The 17500-nt window shown below is 50.6% G+C and overlaps 1 protein-coding gene and 1 pseudogene across 2 annotated transcripts in view; both read right to left on the bottom strand.

Annotated features, from left to right (window-relative positions):
* The window catches only part of LOC135556712 (zinc finger protein 609-like), a 648963-nt gene that overhangs the window by 239713 nt on the left and 391750 nt on the right, over window positions 1-17500 (bottom strand). The gene's annotated exons all lie outside the window — the stretch shown is intronic.
* The window catches only part of LOC135555203 (potassium/sodium hyperpolarization-activated cyclic nucleotide-gated channel 2-like), a 66776-nt pseudogene continuing 57008 nt past the window's right edge, over window positions 7733-17500 (bottom strand).

Below are 17500 nucleotides of genomic sequence, written 5' to 3' on the forward strand. Positions count from 1 at the left end.
GCTATGGCCTGTTCTCCCTAAGGACTGGCTGACTGGGGAGGTGTGTGTGTTTGCTATGGCCTGTTCTCCCTAAGGACTGGCTGACTGGGGAGGTGTGTGTGTTTGCTATGGCCTGTTCTCCCTAAGGACTGGCTGACTGGGGAGGTGTGTGTGTTTGCTATGGCCTGTTCTCCCTAAGGACTGGCTGACTGGGGAGGTGTGTGTGTTTGCTATGGCCTGTTCTCCCTAAGGACTGGCTGACTGGGGAGGTGTGTGTGTTTGCTATGGCCTGTTCTCCCTAAGGACTGGCTGACTGGGGAGGTGTGTGTGTTTGCTATGGCCTGTTCTCCCTAAGGACTGGCTGACTGGGGAGGTGTGTGTGTTTGCTATGGCCTGTTCTCCCTAAGGACTGGCTGACTGGGGAGGTGTGTGTGTTTGCTATGGCCTGTTCTCCCTAAGGACTGGCTGACTGGGGAGGTGTGTGTGTTTGCTATGGCCTGTTCTCCCTAAGGACTGGCTGACTGGGGAGGTGTGTGTGTTTGCTATGGCCTGTTCTCCCTAAGGACTGGCTGACTGGGGAGGTGTGTGTTTGCTATGGCCTGTTCTCCCTAAGGACTGGCTGACTGGGGAGGTGTGTGTGTTTGCTATGGCCTGTTCTCCCTAAGGACTGGCTGACTGGGGAGGTGTGTGTGTTTGCTATGGCCTGTTCTCCCTAAGGACTGGCTGAGGACTGCCTGTTCTCCCTAAGGACTGGCTGACTGGGGAGGTGTGTGTGTTTGCTATGGCCTGTTCTCCCTAAGGACTGGCTGACTGGGGAGGTGTGTGTTTGCTATGGCCTGTTCTCCCTAAGGACTGGCTGACTGGGGAGGTGTGTGTGTTTGCTATGGCCTGTTCTCCCTAAGGACTGGCTGACTGGGGAGGTGTGTGTGTTTGCTATGGCCTGTTCTCCCTAAGGACTGGCTGACTGGGGAGGTGTGTGTGTTTGCTATGGCCTGTTCTCCCTAAGGACTGGCTGACTGGGGAGGTGTGTGTGTTTGCTATGGCCTGTTTCTCCCTAAGGACTGGCTGACTGGGGAGGTGTGTGTGTTTGCTATGGCCTGTTCTCCCTAAGGACTGGCTGACTGGGGAGGTGTGTGTGTTTGCTATGGCCTGTTCTCCCTCAGGACTGGCTGACTGGGGAGGTGTGTGTGTTTGCTATGGCCTGTTCTCCCTAAGGACTGGCTGACTGGGGAGGTGTGTGTGTTTGCTATGGCCTGTTCTCCCTAAGGACTGGCTGACTGGGGAGGTGTGTGTGTTTGCTATGGCCTGTTCTCCCTAAGGACTGGCTGACTGGGGAGGTGTGTGTGTTTGCTATGGCCTGTTCTCCCTAAGGACTGGCTGACTGGGGAGGTGTGTGTGTTTGCTATGGCCTGTTCTCCCTAAGGACTGGCTGACTGGGGAGGTGTGTGTGTTTGCTATGGCCTGTTCTCCCTAAGGACTGGCTGACTGGGGAGGTGTGTGTGTTTGCTATGGCCTGTTCTCCCTAAGGACTGGCTGACTGGGGAGGTGTGTGTGTTTGCTATGGCCTGTTCTCCCTAAGGACTGGCTGACTGGGGGGGAGGTGTGTGTGTTTGCTATGGCCTGTTCTCCCTAAGGACTGGCTGACTGGGGAGGTGTGTGTGTTTGCTATGGCCTGTTCTCCCTAAGGACTGGCTGACTGGGGAGGTGTGTGTGTTTGCTATGGCCTGTTCTCCCTAAGGACTGGCTGACTGGGGAGGTGTGTGTGTTTGCTATGGCCTGTTCTCCCTAAGGACTGGCTGACTGGGGAGGTGTGTGTGTTTGCTATGGCCTGTTCTCCCTAAGGACTGGCTGACTGGGGAGGTGTGTGTTTGCTATGGCCTGTTCTCCCTAAGGACTGGCTGACTGGGGAGGTGTGTGTGTTTGCTATGGCCTGTTCTCCCTAAGGACTGGCTGACTGGGGAGGTGTGTGTGTTTGCTATGGCCTGTTCTCCCTAAGGACTGGCTGACTGGGGAGTTTGCTATGGCCTGTTCTCCCTGACTGGCTGACTTGCTATGGCCTGTTCTCCCTAAGGACTGGCTGACTGGGGAGGTGTGTGTGTTTGCTATGGCCTGTTCTCCCTAAGGACTGGCTGACTGGGGAGGTGTGTGTGTTTGCTATGGCCTGTTCTCCCTAAGGACTGGCTGACTGGGGAGGTGTGTGTGTTTGCTATGGCCTGTTCTCCCTAAGGACTGGCTGACTGGGGAGTGTGTGTGTGTTTGCTATGGCCTGTTCTCCCTAAGGACTGGCTGACTGGGGAGGTGTGTGTGTTTGCTATGGCCTGTTCTCCCTAAGGACTGGCTGACTGGGGAGGTGTGTGTTTGCTATGGCCTGTTCTCCCTAAGGACTGGCTGACTGGGGAGGTGTGTGTGTTTGCTATGGCCTGTTCTCCCTAAGGACTGGCTGACTGGGGAGGTGTGTGTGTTTGCTATGGCCTGTTCTCCCTAAGGACTGGCTGACTGGGGAGGTGTGTGTTTGCTATGGCCTGTTCTCCCTAAGGACTGGCTGACTGGGGAGGTGTGTGTGTTTGCTATGGCCTGTTCTCCCTAAGGACTGGCTGACTGGGGAGGTGTGTGTGTTTGCTATGGCCTGTTCTCCCTAAGGACTGGCTGACTGGGGAGGTGTGTGTGTTTGCTATGGCCTGTTCTCCCTAAGGACTGGCTGACTGGGGAGGTGTTTGTGTGTTTGCTATGGCCTGTTCTCCCTAAGGACTGGCTGACTGTTCTATGGCCTGTTCTCCCTAAGGACTGGCTGACTGGGGAGGTGTGTGTGTTTGCTATGGCCTGTTCTCCCTAAGGACTGGCTGACTGGGGAGGTGTGTGTGTTTGCTATGGCCTGTTCTCCCTAAGGACTGGCTGACTGGGGAGGTGTGTGTGTTTGCTATGGCCTGTTCTCCCTAAGGACTGGCTGACTGGGGAGGTGTGTGTGTTTGCTATGGCCTGTTCTCCCTAAGGACTGGCTGACTGGGGAGGTGTGTGTGTTTGCTATGGCCTGTTCTCCCTAAGGACTGGCTGACTGGGGAGGTGTGTGTGTTTGCTATGGCCTGTTCTCCCTAAGGACTGGCTGACTGGGGAGGTGTGTGTGTTTGCTATGGCCTGTTCTCCCTAAGGACTGGCTGACTGGGGAGGTGTGTGTGTTTGCTATGGCCTGTTCTCCCTAAGGACTGGCTGACTGGGGAGGTGTGTGTGTTTGCTATGGCCTGTTCTCCCTAAGGACTGGCTGACTGGGGAGGTGTGTGTGTTTGCTATGGCCTGTTCTCCCTAAGGACTGGCTGACTGGGGAGGTGTGTGTGTTTGCTATGGCCTGTTCTCCCTAAGGACTGGCTGACTGGGGAGGGTGTGTGTGTTTGCTATGGCCTGTTCTCCCTAAGGACTGGCTGACTGGGGAGGTGTGTGTGTTTGCTATGGCCTGTTCTCCCTAAGGACTGGCTGACTGGGGAGGTGTGTGTGTTTGCTATGGCCTGTTCTCCCTAAGGACTGGCTGACTGGGGAGGTGTGTGTGTTTGCTATGGCCTGTTCTCCCTAAGGACTGGCTGACTGGGGAGGTGTGTGTGTTTGCTATGGCCTGTTCTCCCTAAGGACTGGCTGACTGGGGAGGTGTGTGTGTTTGCTATGGCCTGTTCTCCCTAAGGACTGGCTGACTGGGGAGGTGTGTGTGTTTGCTATGGCCTGTTCTCCCTAAGGACTGGCTGACTGGGGAGGTGTGTGTGTTTGCTATGGCCTGTTCTCCCTAAGGACTGGCTGACTGGGGAGGTGTGTGTGTTTGCTATGGCCTGTTCTCCCTAAGGACTGGCTGACTGGGGAGGTGTGTGTGTTTGCTATGGCCTGTTCTCCCTAAGGACTGGCTGACTGGGGAGGTGTGTGTGTTTGCTATGGCCTGTTCTCCCTAAGGACTGGCTGACTGGGGAGGTGTGTGTGTTTGCTATGGCCTGTTCTCCCTAAGGACTGGCTGACTGGGGAGGTGTGTGTGTTTGCTATGGCCTGTTCTCCCTAAGGACTGGCTGACTGGGGAGGTGCGTGTGTTTGCTATGGCCTGTTCTCCCTAAGGACTGGCTGACTGGGGAGGTGCGTGTGTTTGCTATGGCCTGTTCTCCCTAAGGACTGGCTGACTGGGGAGGTGTGTGTGTTTGCTATGGCCTGTTCTCCCTAAGGACTGGCTGACTGGGGAGGTGTGTGTGTTTGCTATGGCCTGTTCTCCCTAAGGACTGGCTGACTGGGGAGGTGCGTGTGTTTGCTATGGCCTGTTCTCCCTCAGGACTGGCTGACTGGGGAGGTGCGTGTGTTTGCTATGGCCTGTTCTCCCTAAGGACTGGCTGACTGGGGAGGTGTGTGTGTTTGCTATGGCCTGTTCTCCCTCAGGACTGGCTGACTGGGGAGGTGTGTGTGTTTGCTATGGCCTGTTCTCCCTAAGGACTGGCTGACTGGGGACTGGGTGTGTGTGTTTGCTATGGCCTGTTCTCCCTAAGGACTGGCTGACTGGGGAGGTGTGTGTGTTTTTGGCCTGTTCTCCCTCAGGACTGGGCCTGTTCTCCCTAAGGACTGGCTGACTGGGGAGGTGTGTGTGTTTGCTATGGCCTGTTCTCCCTCAGGACTGGCTGACTGGGGAGGTGTGTGTGTTTGCTATGGCCTGTTCTCCCTAAGGACTGGCTGACTGGGGAGGTGTGTGTGTTTGCTATGGCCTGTTCTCCCTAAGGACTGGCTGACTGGGGAGGTGTGTGTGTTTGCTATGGCCTGTTCTCCCTAAGGACTGGCTGACTGGGGAGGTGTGTGTGTTTGCTATGGCCTGTTCTCCCTAAGGACTGGCTGACTGGGGAGGTGTGTGTGTTTGCTATGGCCTGTTCTCCCTAAGGACTGGCTGACTGACTGGCTGAGGTGTGTGTGTTTGCTATGGCCTGTTCTCCCTCAGGACTGGCTGACTGGGGAGGTGTGTGTGTTTGCTATGGCCTGTTCTCCCTAAGGACTGGCTGACTGGGGAGGTGTGTGTGTTTGCTATGGCCTGTTCTCCCTAAGGACTGGCTGACTGGGGAGGTGTGTGTGTTTGCTATGGCCTGTTCTCCCTAAGGACTGGCTGACTGGGGAGGTGTGTGTGTTTGCTATGGCCTGGCTGACTGGGGAGGTGCGTGTGTTTCTGGTGCTCCTTAATTTAATGTGATGCTATTTCTTTTAGTTGCTACCCAGTGTGTAGGCAGAGGAGGGGCCTTGCAGGAAACATGACAGACTATCAATAGCCAAAGCTGAATGAGTTAACATTTTCTTTTAAGATTCCCCCCCCCCCCCTCTATCCTCACAAGGATCACTATATTTTTTGTTTTACCTTTATTTAACCAGGCAAGTCAGTCAAGAACAAGTTCTTATGTTCAATGGCAGCCTAGGAACAGTGGGTTAACTGCCTGTTCAGGGGCAGAACGACAGATTTGTACCTTGTCAGGTCAGGGGTTTGAACTTGCAACCTTCCGGTTACTGGTCCAACGCTCTAACCACTAGGCAACCCTGACACCCCAGGTATTCTCACAAGGTTTACTGTATTCGATTCCAAACTGTTACTTTAAAATCAAATATTTGTCAAAAATATACATTCATGTCTTTTGATAAAATAATATGTTTGATAACTAGGCTAGCAAAAACATTTTTGTATGTAGTATGTAAGAGTAAATATTCATGTAAAACATACACAAGGATCCGTCCAATATGGCTGAAACAAGATAGTGGTAGACATACCATCGACATCTTTCAGTTAATCTCTGAAATTACAACATAAAAAGTGCAGTTCAGTCAAAATTCTTTAGCTTGTTATCAAGTCTCTTTGGGAGGCCTCACGTTCACCACACACCTTTTAACCTTTTTTTAACTAGGCAAGTCAGTAAAGAACAAATTATTATTTTCAATAACGGCCTAGGAACAGTGCGTTCAGGGGTAGAACGACAGATTTTTACCTTGTCAGCTCAGGGATTTGAACTTGCAACCTTTCGGTAACAACTCCAACGCTCTAACCATTAGGTTACCCTGCCCCCTTATCACAATACATTGAGAGAAAATATTATAATATTAAAAAAAAGGAAAAATATTGTTGGTGTTATTCTGAACTTAAAAATAATCTCTATTGGGTAAAATGTTAGATGAATACACTACATGATCAAAAGTATGTGGACACCAGCTCGTCAAACATCTCATTCAGAAATCATGGGCATTTATGTGGAGTTGGTCCACCCCTCTTCACTGCTATAACAGCCCCCACTCTTCTGGGAAGGCTTTCCACTAGATGTGGGAACATTGCTGCGGCCACAAGAGCATTAGTGAGGTCGGGCACTGATGTTGGTCGATTAGGCCTGGCTGCGTTCCAATTCATTCCAAAGGTGTTCGATGGGTTTGAGGTCAGGGCTCTGTGCAGGCCAGTTTTTCCACACCGATCTCGACCAACCATTTCTGTATGGACCTCACTTTGTGCCTGGGGGCATTGTCATGCTGAAACAGGAAAGGGCCTTCCCCAAACTGTTGCCACAAAGTTGGAAGCACAGAATCATCTAGAATGTCATTGTGTGCTGTAACATTAAGATTTACCTTCAATGGAACTAAGGGCACTAGCCCCAACAATGACAAACAGCCCCAGACCATTATTCCTCCTCCACCAAACTTTACAGTTGGCACTATGCATTTGGACAGGTAGCGTTCTCCTGGCATACGCCAAACCCAGATCTGTCTGTCGGACCACTCTTGGCATTGCGCATGGTGATCTTAGGCCTGTGTGCAACTGCTCGGCCATGGAAACCCATTTCATGAAGCTCCCGACAAACACTTCTTATGCTGACTTTGCTTCCAGAGGCAGTTTGGAACTCGGTAGTGAGTTTTGCAACCCAGGACAGATCATTTTTACGCGCTACGTGCTTCAGCAATCGGCGGTGCCGTTCTGTGAGCTTGTGTGGTCTACCACTTCGCGGCTGAGCCGTTGTTGCTCCTAGACGTTTCCAGTTCACAATAACAGCACTTACAGTTGACTGGGACAGCTCTCGCAGGGCAGAAATTTGACTGACTTGTTGGAAAGATGGCATCCTATGACGATGGCATGTTGAATATCACTGAGCTCTTCAGTACGGGCCATTCTACTGCCAATGTTTGTCTATGGAGATTGCATGGCGGTGTGCTCGATTTTATACACCTGTCCGCAACAGGTGTGGCTGAAATAGCCAAATTCACAAATTTGAAGGGGTGTCCACATACTTTTGTATATATAGTGTATGTCTGAACAACAGCTTTTAAACAAATACCTTAACACAAAATTACAATGTGAGGATATAGGCTACAATACATATTGTACATTATTGGAAATTGATCAGTATACTTTCTTGTAGTTTAACATTATCAAACAATCCACATTGGTACAGTACCTCCACATTCAACGTTGTACAGTAGGAACAGTGTACTGTAGAAAAATACTTAACCCAGCGGGCAAAGATGGCTGAAATGACGTCACTACCACTCGTTTACAACCAGAACTGGTTTCGCCAGCTGGGAACTCCGTCTTTTTACGTTAGGTCATTCACTCTGCATTAAAAATACATCTCTGTCCTAAGTTTTTTTTCCTCCAATATGGATATGCACTCATTCACACCCTCCTTGAATTAAAAAAAAAAAACACGACACTAGCGATTAAAAAACACATTGCCAATACCGAAGACAATTTCCCCATAGTTTAGACATCGCAGGAAGGTGTGTTTCAACCTCACAGGTTGGAGGGGAGTTCGGGGAGTCTGTACTCTGCCTCGGATGTCTTGGCCCGGGGTGACAGGATGACTGGGGTTGGGGTGTGAAGAGGTTGGTGCTCCTTGGTTCACAGGAGTTGGAAGTTCAGATCCCGAGGGAGTGTAGTGACTCAGAGGTGTGACGTGGGAGTTTATTACTGCTACCCTCTGTCACGGGAGGAGAGGAGACGTGAGAAGAACCAGACCCCCCTGAAGGTATGGAGAGAGACGGTCTGGATAGAGACCCTTCTTGGGGCAGGTAGCTGACTGAGCCAGAGGTGGAAACAGTAGAGATAGTCCTGACATCCTGGGTGAAGAGATCCACTAAGGACTCTGCCCTCTGCCCCCTTTCGTCTACCCTAACGGGGCATGACGTCTGTGGGGTGAGGGAACTGTGAGAGCCCATGGCGCTGGAGGGTTGGCTGTGGAGCTGGCTGAGATGGCTGAGTTGGCTGTGGTGATGATGGTGAAGCACCGTCCTTCCCGTCAGTGGGCTCTGGATGGTGGGGCTGGGTGCCACCGGTGGGGTGCAGGACGGGGAGCCATCCCCTGATCCGTACTGGGCCAGCAAGGCGAGGGCAGAGTGGGATGAATGGGCAGAGTCCACCGGGAGAACCTGAGGGAGGAGGCCGGCGTGGAGGCCAGGGTGGAGGCCGGCGTGGAGGCCAGGGTGGAGGCCAGAGTGGAAGGTGGGATGGAGGCTGGACTGCAGACCCGCCAGACTGTGATGCACCAGGGAGGATGAGGCTCCACCACCTCCAAAGCTGGCCTGTTGTGGGATAGGTATTGATAGAAACCCACTGGAGCTGTGGTTTTGGGTGGTGTAGCTAGGGCTGGTGCTGGCATAGGAACAGTGGGAGTATGCTCTCTCCTGATGTTCACCAGAGCCCATCCCCCTCTGGACCTGCTGAGAGCTGGTAGCGTGAGAGGAAGAGGAGTCGTGTTGCTGTAGCTGGCTCAGGATGGGGCTGACAGAGCTACAGATGAGAGGGCTTAGGGTGGAACCAGAGGGGGCTGAGAACCTTCCCGAGTCCATGGTGGGTCTTCCTGATGCCCCCTGCTGTTGGGAACTTGGTGGGCTGTACGGGTGGTGGTGGGGGAGCTGGGCCGCGTAGGAGGAGGAGGACGGATACCCCTGGATTGAGGCCTGGCCCAAGAGGAAGGGAGAGTCTCCGCTGGGCTGAGCCTGGAAGTTGGTGGTGGTGGTGGGCTGGTACATGGAGGTCATAGGTGACAGAGGAGACATGGTGGAGGAGGAGGTGGAGACTAGATGTTGTGCCCGAAACGAGGCTAATATCGGAGTGTCCACTCCAGAACGGAACTTCACAGAACCGGCCGGAGATGCAGCCCCGGAGCCACAGCCGGGAACGCCCATACCTCCAGCTGCAGACACGCCCACAAACACGCCCCTCTCCAAACGGTGGCCTCCTGGATCCTTGAACGACCTGGAGACGGGGAGCGGATGGTGGAAGAGGATGGGAGGGAGCTGGGCTTGGAGCTGGGAGTGGGAGAAGGCCAAAGCCAGGGATGTGGTGGCTGCAGCGGCCTGGATGGGGCCCTGGACCAGGGGAGCCCAGATGACCCCTGAGGTGGAGGATGGGAGGTTCAGGGACTGGGGAGAGATGTTGCTCTGGATAGCCATGTCACGGTCATGCTGTACGATCCTCTGGATGATCTCATTCTCCTGGAGGTTCACAGCTCCTGAGTTCTGGGCGACTTTATGTTGGAGCACAGAGTTCCTCTTTCCTGTAGAGAAGAAGAGAGAGTAGTAGTATGTGAGGAAAGGCAAGGGGTTAGGGTTACAGTTAGGGTCTGTATTGTACAGTCGAAACCTTCTAAAGCACCCAGAGAGCAGATTTTATGACCTAAAGTCGACTGTTGCTGTCATATTAGAACCAGAACTAGAGAGAGTTCCTGCTGGTAAGGCTATATTAAACCCTGCTTGCCATCCATTAAAGCACAGCTAAATGAGGGTCTTTTTAACACAATGCTTTCACCTAAGGGCAATGAGATAAAACATTCCCCTTCTGAAATTAAAAACGCTCAAATACTAATCCAATATAAGAGATCGCCAACTTGAATTCTCACACTTTTGTTTTCACATATTCAGCCAGTTTAAATGCTTCCAATTTGTCTTTATCTGTTGTTTTTTTTATTTTACCTTTATTTCACCAGGCAAGTCAGTTAAGAACACATTCTTATTTTCAATGATGGCCTAGGAACAGTTAACTGCCTGTTCAGGGGCAGAACAACAGATGTACCTTGCCAGCTCAGGGATTTGAACTTGCAACCTTTCGGTTACTAGTCCAATGCTCTAACCACTAGGCTACACTGCCGCCCCGGTGTTGTTGTCCAGTACTGTTTGTTTTGCTTGCGGGGGCCATTTACTTTAAGTGCTGTCTGTCTTCCCAGTGGCTTAACCTGTTGTGTGAACTGCTGACTGCTCTTACCTAGTTATTTTCAGATCTAATTTTGCTTGTTTTGTAGCTTTGACAACTCCACTGAGTATACAACAGTGTAGGCTGCTGAGGGGAGAACGGCTCATGATAATGTCTGGAACGGAGCAAATGGAATGGCATCAAACACCTGGAAACCATGGAAACCATGTGTTTGATGTATTTAATACCATTCCACTGATTCCGCTCCAGCCATTACCACGAGCCCATCCTCCCTAATTAAGGTGCCACCAACCTCCTGTGGTATACAAAACATTAAGAACACCTGCTCTTTCCATGACATAGACTGACCAGGTGAATCCAGGTGAAAGCTATGATCCCTTATTGATGTCACTTGTTAAATCCACTTCAATCAGTGTAGATGAAGGGGAGGAGACAGGTTACTGAAAGCTTTTAAGCCTCGAGACAATTGAGACGTGTGCCATTCACTGCAACCCCCCTCCAGGTCTCTGATCAATACTAATCTCACTGCAACCCCCCTCCAGGTCTCTGATCAATACTAATCTCTCTGCAACCCCCCTCCAGGCCTCTGATCAATACTAATATCACTGCTACCCCCTCCAGGTCTCTGATCAATACTAATCTCACTGCAACCCCCCTCCAGGTCTGTGATCAATACTAATCTCACTGCAACCCCCTCCAGGCCTCTGATCAATACTAATCTCACTGCAACCCCCCTCCAGGTCTCTGATCAATACTAATATCACTGCAACCCCCCTCCAGGTCTCTGATCAATACTAATCTCACTGCAACCCCCCTCCAGGTCTCTGATCAATAATAATCTCACTGCAACCCCCCTCCAGGTCTCTGATCAATACTTTGTTTCTTTCCCGTCTCCTCCCACCCTACCCAAAGGGTTATGTGCTATCACAATCTTCACTCTCTCTCTCCCACTACTCTCTCTTCTTCTATCCTATCATCTCTCCCTTCTGCTAAATCTTTCTCCCTCCTGTATCCTGATTCTGCCTCTTCGACCCTACTCTCCCCCCTTTCCGCATCCTACGACTGGCACTGTCTCCTTTCCTCCCGGTCGTCTCGGCCCTCCCCTCCTGCTCCGTGGCTGAGTGACTCCTTGTGAGTTTACAGAACAGGGCTGTGGGGAGCTGAGTGAAAATGGAGGAAAACTAAACTTTTAGAGGACCTATCATCCTTTCACTACCTTCTCTTCCTCTGTATCCTCTGCTAAAGGCATTTTCTATTACTCCAAATTCCAAGCTTCTGCCCCTAACCCTAGGAAACTCTTTTCTACCTTCTCCTCCCTCCTTAATCCTTCACCCCCTCGCCCTACCTCCTCCCTCTCCATTGACAACTTTTTCAAACACTTTCACGATATCCGCTCCTCGTTCACTCAGCCTATTGAGTCCACTTTCCCACACACCCGAGCTACCCTACGCCTTGACCTCTTTCTCCTCTCTCTCTCCAGAGGACATCAAATCAAATGTATTCATATAGCCCTTCGTACATCAGCTGATATCTCAAAGTGCTGTACAGAAACCCAGCCTAAAACCCCCAAACAGCAAGCAATGCAGGTGTAGAAGCACATCCTGTGACTAGTGAGGTCCGGCCAACAAACAACCTGCTCACTCGACCCCAACCCCTCCTCCCTTCTCCAGGTCATCTCTGGAGACCTTCTCCCATTCCTCACTTCCCTCATCAACTCATCCCTGACCACTTGCTGCATCCCCTCTGACTTCAAAATGGTCAGTCGTTCCACTCCTCAAGAAACCATCACTCGACCCCTGATTGGAAGTGATGCAGACAATTGCATTGATGGAGGCTACAATCTATCTCCAATATTAAAGCTGATCTACCACCTAAAAAATATATATATATATAATAAATAAATCAATTTAATACTTTTTAAAAACACTTGAGCCATCTGACGTCAAAAACTACAGACCAGTATCCCTTTTTTAAATTATTTCCGTCTCTGACCAACTCTCTTGTTATCTCTCTCAGAATGACCAGTAATGCTTCAAGACGGGTCCCTCAACCCGAGACGGTTCTTCTCTGTGTCACAGAGGCTCTTTGCACTGCCAAATCTGACTCTGCCTCCTCTGTTCTCATCCACCTAGATCCATCCGCTGCCTTTGACACCGTGAACCATCAGATCCTCCTCTCCACCCTCTCAGAGCTGGGGGTCTCAGACTCTATCAGATCCTCCTCTCCATCCTCTCAGGGCTGGGGGTCTCAGGCTCTATCAGATCCTCCTCTCCACCCTCTCAGGGCTGGGGGTCTCAGACTCTATCAGATCCTCCTCTCCACCCTCTCAGGGCTGGGGGTCTCAGACTCTATCAGGTCCTCCTCTCCACCCTCTCAGGGCTGGGTGTCTCAGGCTCTATCAGATCCTCCTCTCCACCCTCTCAGAGCTGGGTGTCTCAGACTCTATCAGATCCTCCTCTCCACCCTCTCAGAGCTGGGTGTCTCAGACTCTATCAGATCATCCTCTCCACCCTCTCAGAGCTGGGTGTCTCAGGCTCTATCAGATCCTCCTCCCCACCCTCTCAGGGCTGGGTGTCTCAGGTTCTATCAGATCCTCCTCTCCACCCTCTCAGAGCTGGGTGTCTCAGACTCTTAGATCCTCCTCCCCACCCTCTCAGAGCTGGGTGTCTCAGGCTCTATCAGATCCTCCTCTCCACCCTCTCAGAGTTGGGTGTCTCAGGCTCTATCAGGTCCTCCTCTCCACCCTCTCAGGGCTGGGTGTCTCAGGCTCTATCAGATCCTCTTCTCCACCCTCTCAGAGCTGGGTGTCTCAGACTCTTAGATCCTCCTCTCCACCCTCTCAGAGCTGGGTGTCTCAGGCTCTATCAGATCCTCCTCTCCACCCTCTCAGAGCTGGGTGTCTCAGACTCTTAGATCCTCCTCCCCACCCTCTCAGAGCTGGGTGTCTCAGGCTCTATCAGATCTCCACCCCCTCAGATCTATCAGATCCTCCCCACCCTCTCAGAGCTGGGTGTCTCAGACTCTATCAGATCCTCCTCCTCACCCCCCACCCTCTCAGGAGCTGGGGGTCTCAGGCTCTATCAGGTCCTCCTCTCCACCCTCTCAGAGCTGGGTGTGTCTCAGATCCTCCTCCCCACCCTCTCAGAGCTGGGGGTCTCAGGCTCTATCAGGTCCTCCTCTCCACCCTCTCAGAGCTGGGTGTCTCAGACTCTATCAGATCATCCTCCCCACCCTCTCAGGGCTGGGTGTCTCAGGCTCTATCAGATCATCCTCCCCACCCTCTCAGAGCTGGGTGTCTCAGACTCTATCAGATCCTCCTCTCCACCCTCTCAGGGCTGGGTGTCTCCGGCTCTATCAGATCCTCCTCTCCACCCTCTCAGAGCTGGGTGTCTCAGACTCTTAGATCCTCCTCCCCACCCTCTCAGAGCTGGGTGTCTCAGGCTCTATCAGATCCTCCTCTCCACCCTCTCAGAGCTGGGTGTCTCAGGCTCTATCAGATCCTCCTCCCCACCCTCTCAGAGCTGGGGGTCTCAGGCTCTATCAGGTCCTCCTCCCCACCCTCTCAGAGCTGGTTGTCTCAGACTCTGCACACTGTTGGATTGCATCCTACCTGGCAGGCCGCTCCTACCAGGTGATGTGGAGGAGATCTGTGTCTGCACCACGTACTCTCACTTCTGGTGTCGCCCAGGGCTCGGTTCACTCAGCTCCGTCATATCCTCACATGGTCTCTCCTATCATAGCTATGTGGATGACACTCAATTCCTTCCCCCGCACATTGACTCAGTACCGGTACCCCCTGTATGTAGCCTCGGTATTGTTATTTTATTGTGTTACTTTTTATTACATTTTTAACTTTCGTTTATTTATTAAATATTTTCTTAACTCTATTTCTTGAACTGCATTGTTGGTTAAGGGCTATGTAGCCTCGGTATTGTTATTTTATTGTGTTACTTTTTATTACATTTTTAACTTTAGTTTATTTATTAAATATTTTCTTAACTCTATTTCTTGAACTGCATTGTTGGTTAAGGGCTTGTGAGTAAGTATTTCACGGTAAGATCTACATCTGTTGTATTCGGAGAACATGACAAATAAATATGATTTGATTCCTGATACCAGGTGGTGGCACACATCTCTGCGTGCCTGGCATATATCTCAGCTTGGATGTCGACCCACCACCTCAACAACACGGAGCTCCCTAAAAAGGCATGCTCGCTCAAAGACCTCTCCATTACGATTGACAACTCCACGGTGTCCCCCTCCCAGTGTGCAAATAACCTTGGCATGACCCTGGACAACACCCTGTTGTTCGCTGCAAACATCACAGCAGTGACTCGCTCCTGCAGGTTCATGCTCTATAATATCCGTAGATTACCACCGTACATCACACAGGAGGTGGCGCAGGTCCTAATCCAGGCACTTGTCATCTCCCGTCTGGACTACTGCAGCTCTCTGTTGGCTGGGCTCCCTGCTTGTGCCATCAAACCCCTGCCCCACCTGGTGTTCAACCCAAGTTCTCCCATGTCACCCGCTCCTCACCTCACTCCACTGGCTTCCAGTCGAAGCTCTCATCCACTACAAGACCTTGGTGCTTGCCTACAGAGCAGCAAGAGGAACTGTCCCTCCCTACCTTCTGGCTATGCTCAAACCCTACACCCCAAACCTACATCCAAACTCTACACCCCAACCCTACACTCCAACCCTACATCCAAACCCTACACCCCAACCCTACACTCCAACCCTACATCCAAACCCTACATCCAAACCCTACATCCAAACCCTACACCCCAACCCTCCACCCTAACCCTATTCCCCAACCCTCCACCCCAACCCTATACCCAACCCTCCACCCCAACCCTCCACCCCAACCCTACACCCCAACCCTACATCCCAACCCTACATCCAAACCCTACACCCCAACCCTACACCCCAACCCTATACCCCAACCCTCCACCCCAACCCTACACTCCAACCCTACATCCAAACCCTACACCCCAACCCTCCACCCCAAACCTCCACCCAAACCCTCCACCCAAACCCTACACCCCAACCCTCCACCCCAACCCTACACCCCAACCCTCCACCCCAAACCTCCACCCAAACCCTCCAAACCCTTCAACCCTTCACCCCAACCCCCAAACCCTACAACCCTCCACCCCAACCCTACATCCAAACCTCCATCCCCCAACCCTCCACCCTAACCCTATTCCCCAACCCTCCACCCCAACCCTATACCCAAACCCCCCTCCACAACCCTCCACCCCAAACCCTACATCCAAACCCTACACCCCAACCCTTCAACCCTCCACCCCAACCCCTACACTCCAACCCTACATCCAAACCCTACACCCCAACCCTCCACCCCAACCCTACACCCTCCACCCCAACCCTCCACCCCAACCCTTCAACCCTTCACCCCAACCCTCCACCCCAACCCTACACCCCAACCCTCCACCCCAACCCGAGTACTCCATTCTGCCATCTCTTGGCTCTCCCACCCCTATAGGAGGTAAGCTCCTGCTCAGCTCAATCCAAGCTGATAGCTACTTTATCCCTCTAGAGTCTAAGCCCTGGGGAAGGGGGGGTTCTACTAAGCTAACATATTGAATTGTTTTAAGATGGTCATACCAAGGATCATTTAGCTATTTCATTTTATCAACAAAAAAAATATGAAACAAAATATTTGATGAAACATTGAGTTTGTCATTACTGCTATTAGCCAATAGAAACACATTGAATAACATATTCCTTACATGGAACAACAGATAGACCCCAAAAAATCTAAAGGAAGTTTTTTTTTAAGTGTCTCTCCTATAACCGAGAGATATAAGAAATATGAGGAAACTATTTTTTATTAAGTATTTATGTCCTTATTTTTGGCACTAAACTATCTCCATATATACCTCCATTCATTTTTTAAAATTGATACGGGGACCTTGAGAAGAGTCGATGTTGGCTTGTACGTGCTCGTGAGAGTCTCACTTTTCCTCATATTAATGTGTATAACTGTTCAGATGCTACAAACAGACGTTGGCAGAAGAGGCTGTACCAACTACAGACGAGTCCCGTGACAGAAGTGAGAAGACTGGTTTTCAGGACGTCTCATGGTCTGACAAACACCTCTCTAGCTCTGCCACCTTCCAGCGCAGATGTGAAAGTGCCATATCGGTAGAAATCTCTAGCTTAATGGGGATTTTTTTTTAACTATGTTAATTCAATTGTAGGCTAAAGGTTATTGAGGAAATATTTACTCACTATGACTGTGATATGTGGTTGTACCACCTGGATATCTTAAAATGAATACATTAACTGTAAGTGACTCTGGATAAGAGTCTGCTAAATGACTCACTACTGTAAGTGACTCTGGATAAGAGAGTCTGCTAAATGACTCACTACTGTAAATCTCTCTGGATAAGAGAGTCTGCTAAATGACTCACCGCTGTAGTGATTCTGGATAAGAGAATCTGCTAAATGACTCACTACTGTAAATCTCTCTGGATAAGAGAGTCTGCTAAATGACTCACTACTGTAAATCTCTCTGGATAAGAGAGTCTGCTAAATGACTCACTACTGTAAATCTCTCTGGATAAGAGAGTCTGCTAAATGACTCACTACTGTAAGTGACTCTGGATAAGAGAGTCTGCTAAATGACTCACTACTGTAAGTGACTCTGGATAAGAGAGTCTGCTAAATGACTCACTACTGTTAGTGACTCTGGATAAGAGAGTCTGCTAAATTACTCACTACTGTAAATCTCTCTGGATAAGAGAGTCTGCTAAATGACTCACTACTGTTAGTGACTCTGGATAAGAGAGTCTGCTAAATGACTCACTACTGTAAATCTCTCTGGATAAGAGAGTCTGCTAAATGACTCACTACTGTTAGTGACTCTGGATAAGAGAGTCTGCTAAATGACTCACTACTGTAAATCTCTCTGGATAAGAGAGTCTGCTAAATGACTCACTACTGTAAATCTCTCTGGATAAGAGAGTCTGCTAAATGACTCACTACTGTAAGTGACTCTGGATAAGAGAGTCTGCTAAATGACTCACTACTGTAAATCTCTCTGGATAAGAGAGTCTGCTAAATGACTCACTACTGTAAGTGACTCTGGATAAGAGAGTCTGCTAAATGACTCACTACTGTAAATCTCTCTGGATAAGAGAGTCTGCTAAATGACTCACTACTGTAAGTGACTCTGGATAAGAGAGTCTGCTAAATGACTCACTACTGTAAGTGACTCTGGATAAGAGAGTCTGTTAAATGACTCACTACTGTAAGTGACTCTGGATAAGAGAGTCTGCTAAATGACTCACTACTGTAAATCTCTCTGGATAAGAGAGTCTGCTA

The sequence above is a fragment of the Oncorhynchus masou genome, chromosome 15, assembly GCF_036934945.1.
Source record: "Oncorhynchus masou masou isolate Uvic2021 chromosome 15, UVic_Omas_1.1, whole genome shotgun sequence".
Taxonomy (NCBI): domain Eukaryota; kingdom Metazoa; phylum Chordata; class Actinopteri; order Salmoniformes; family Salmonidae; genus Oncorhynchus; species Oncorhynchus masou.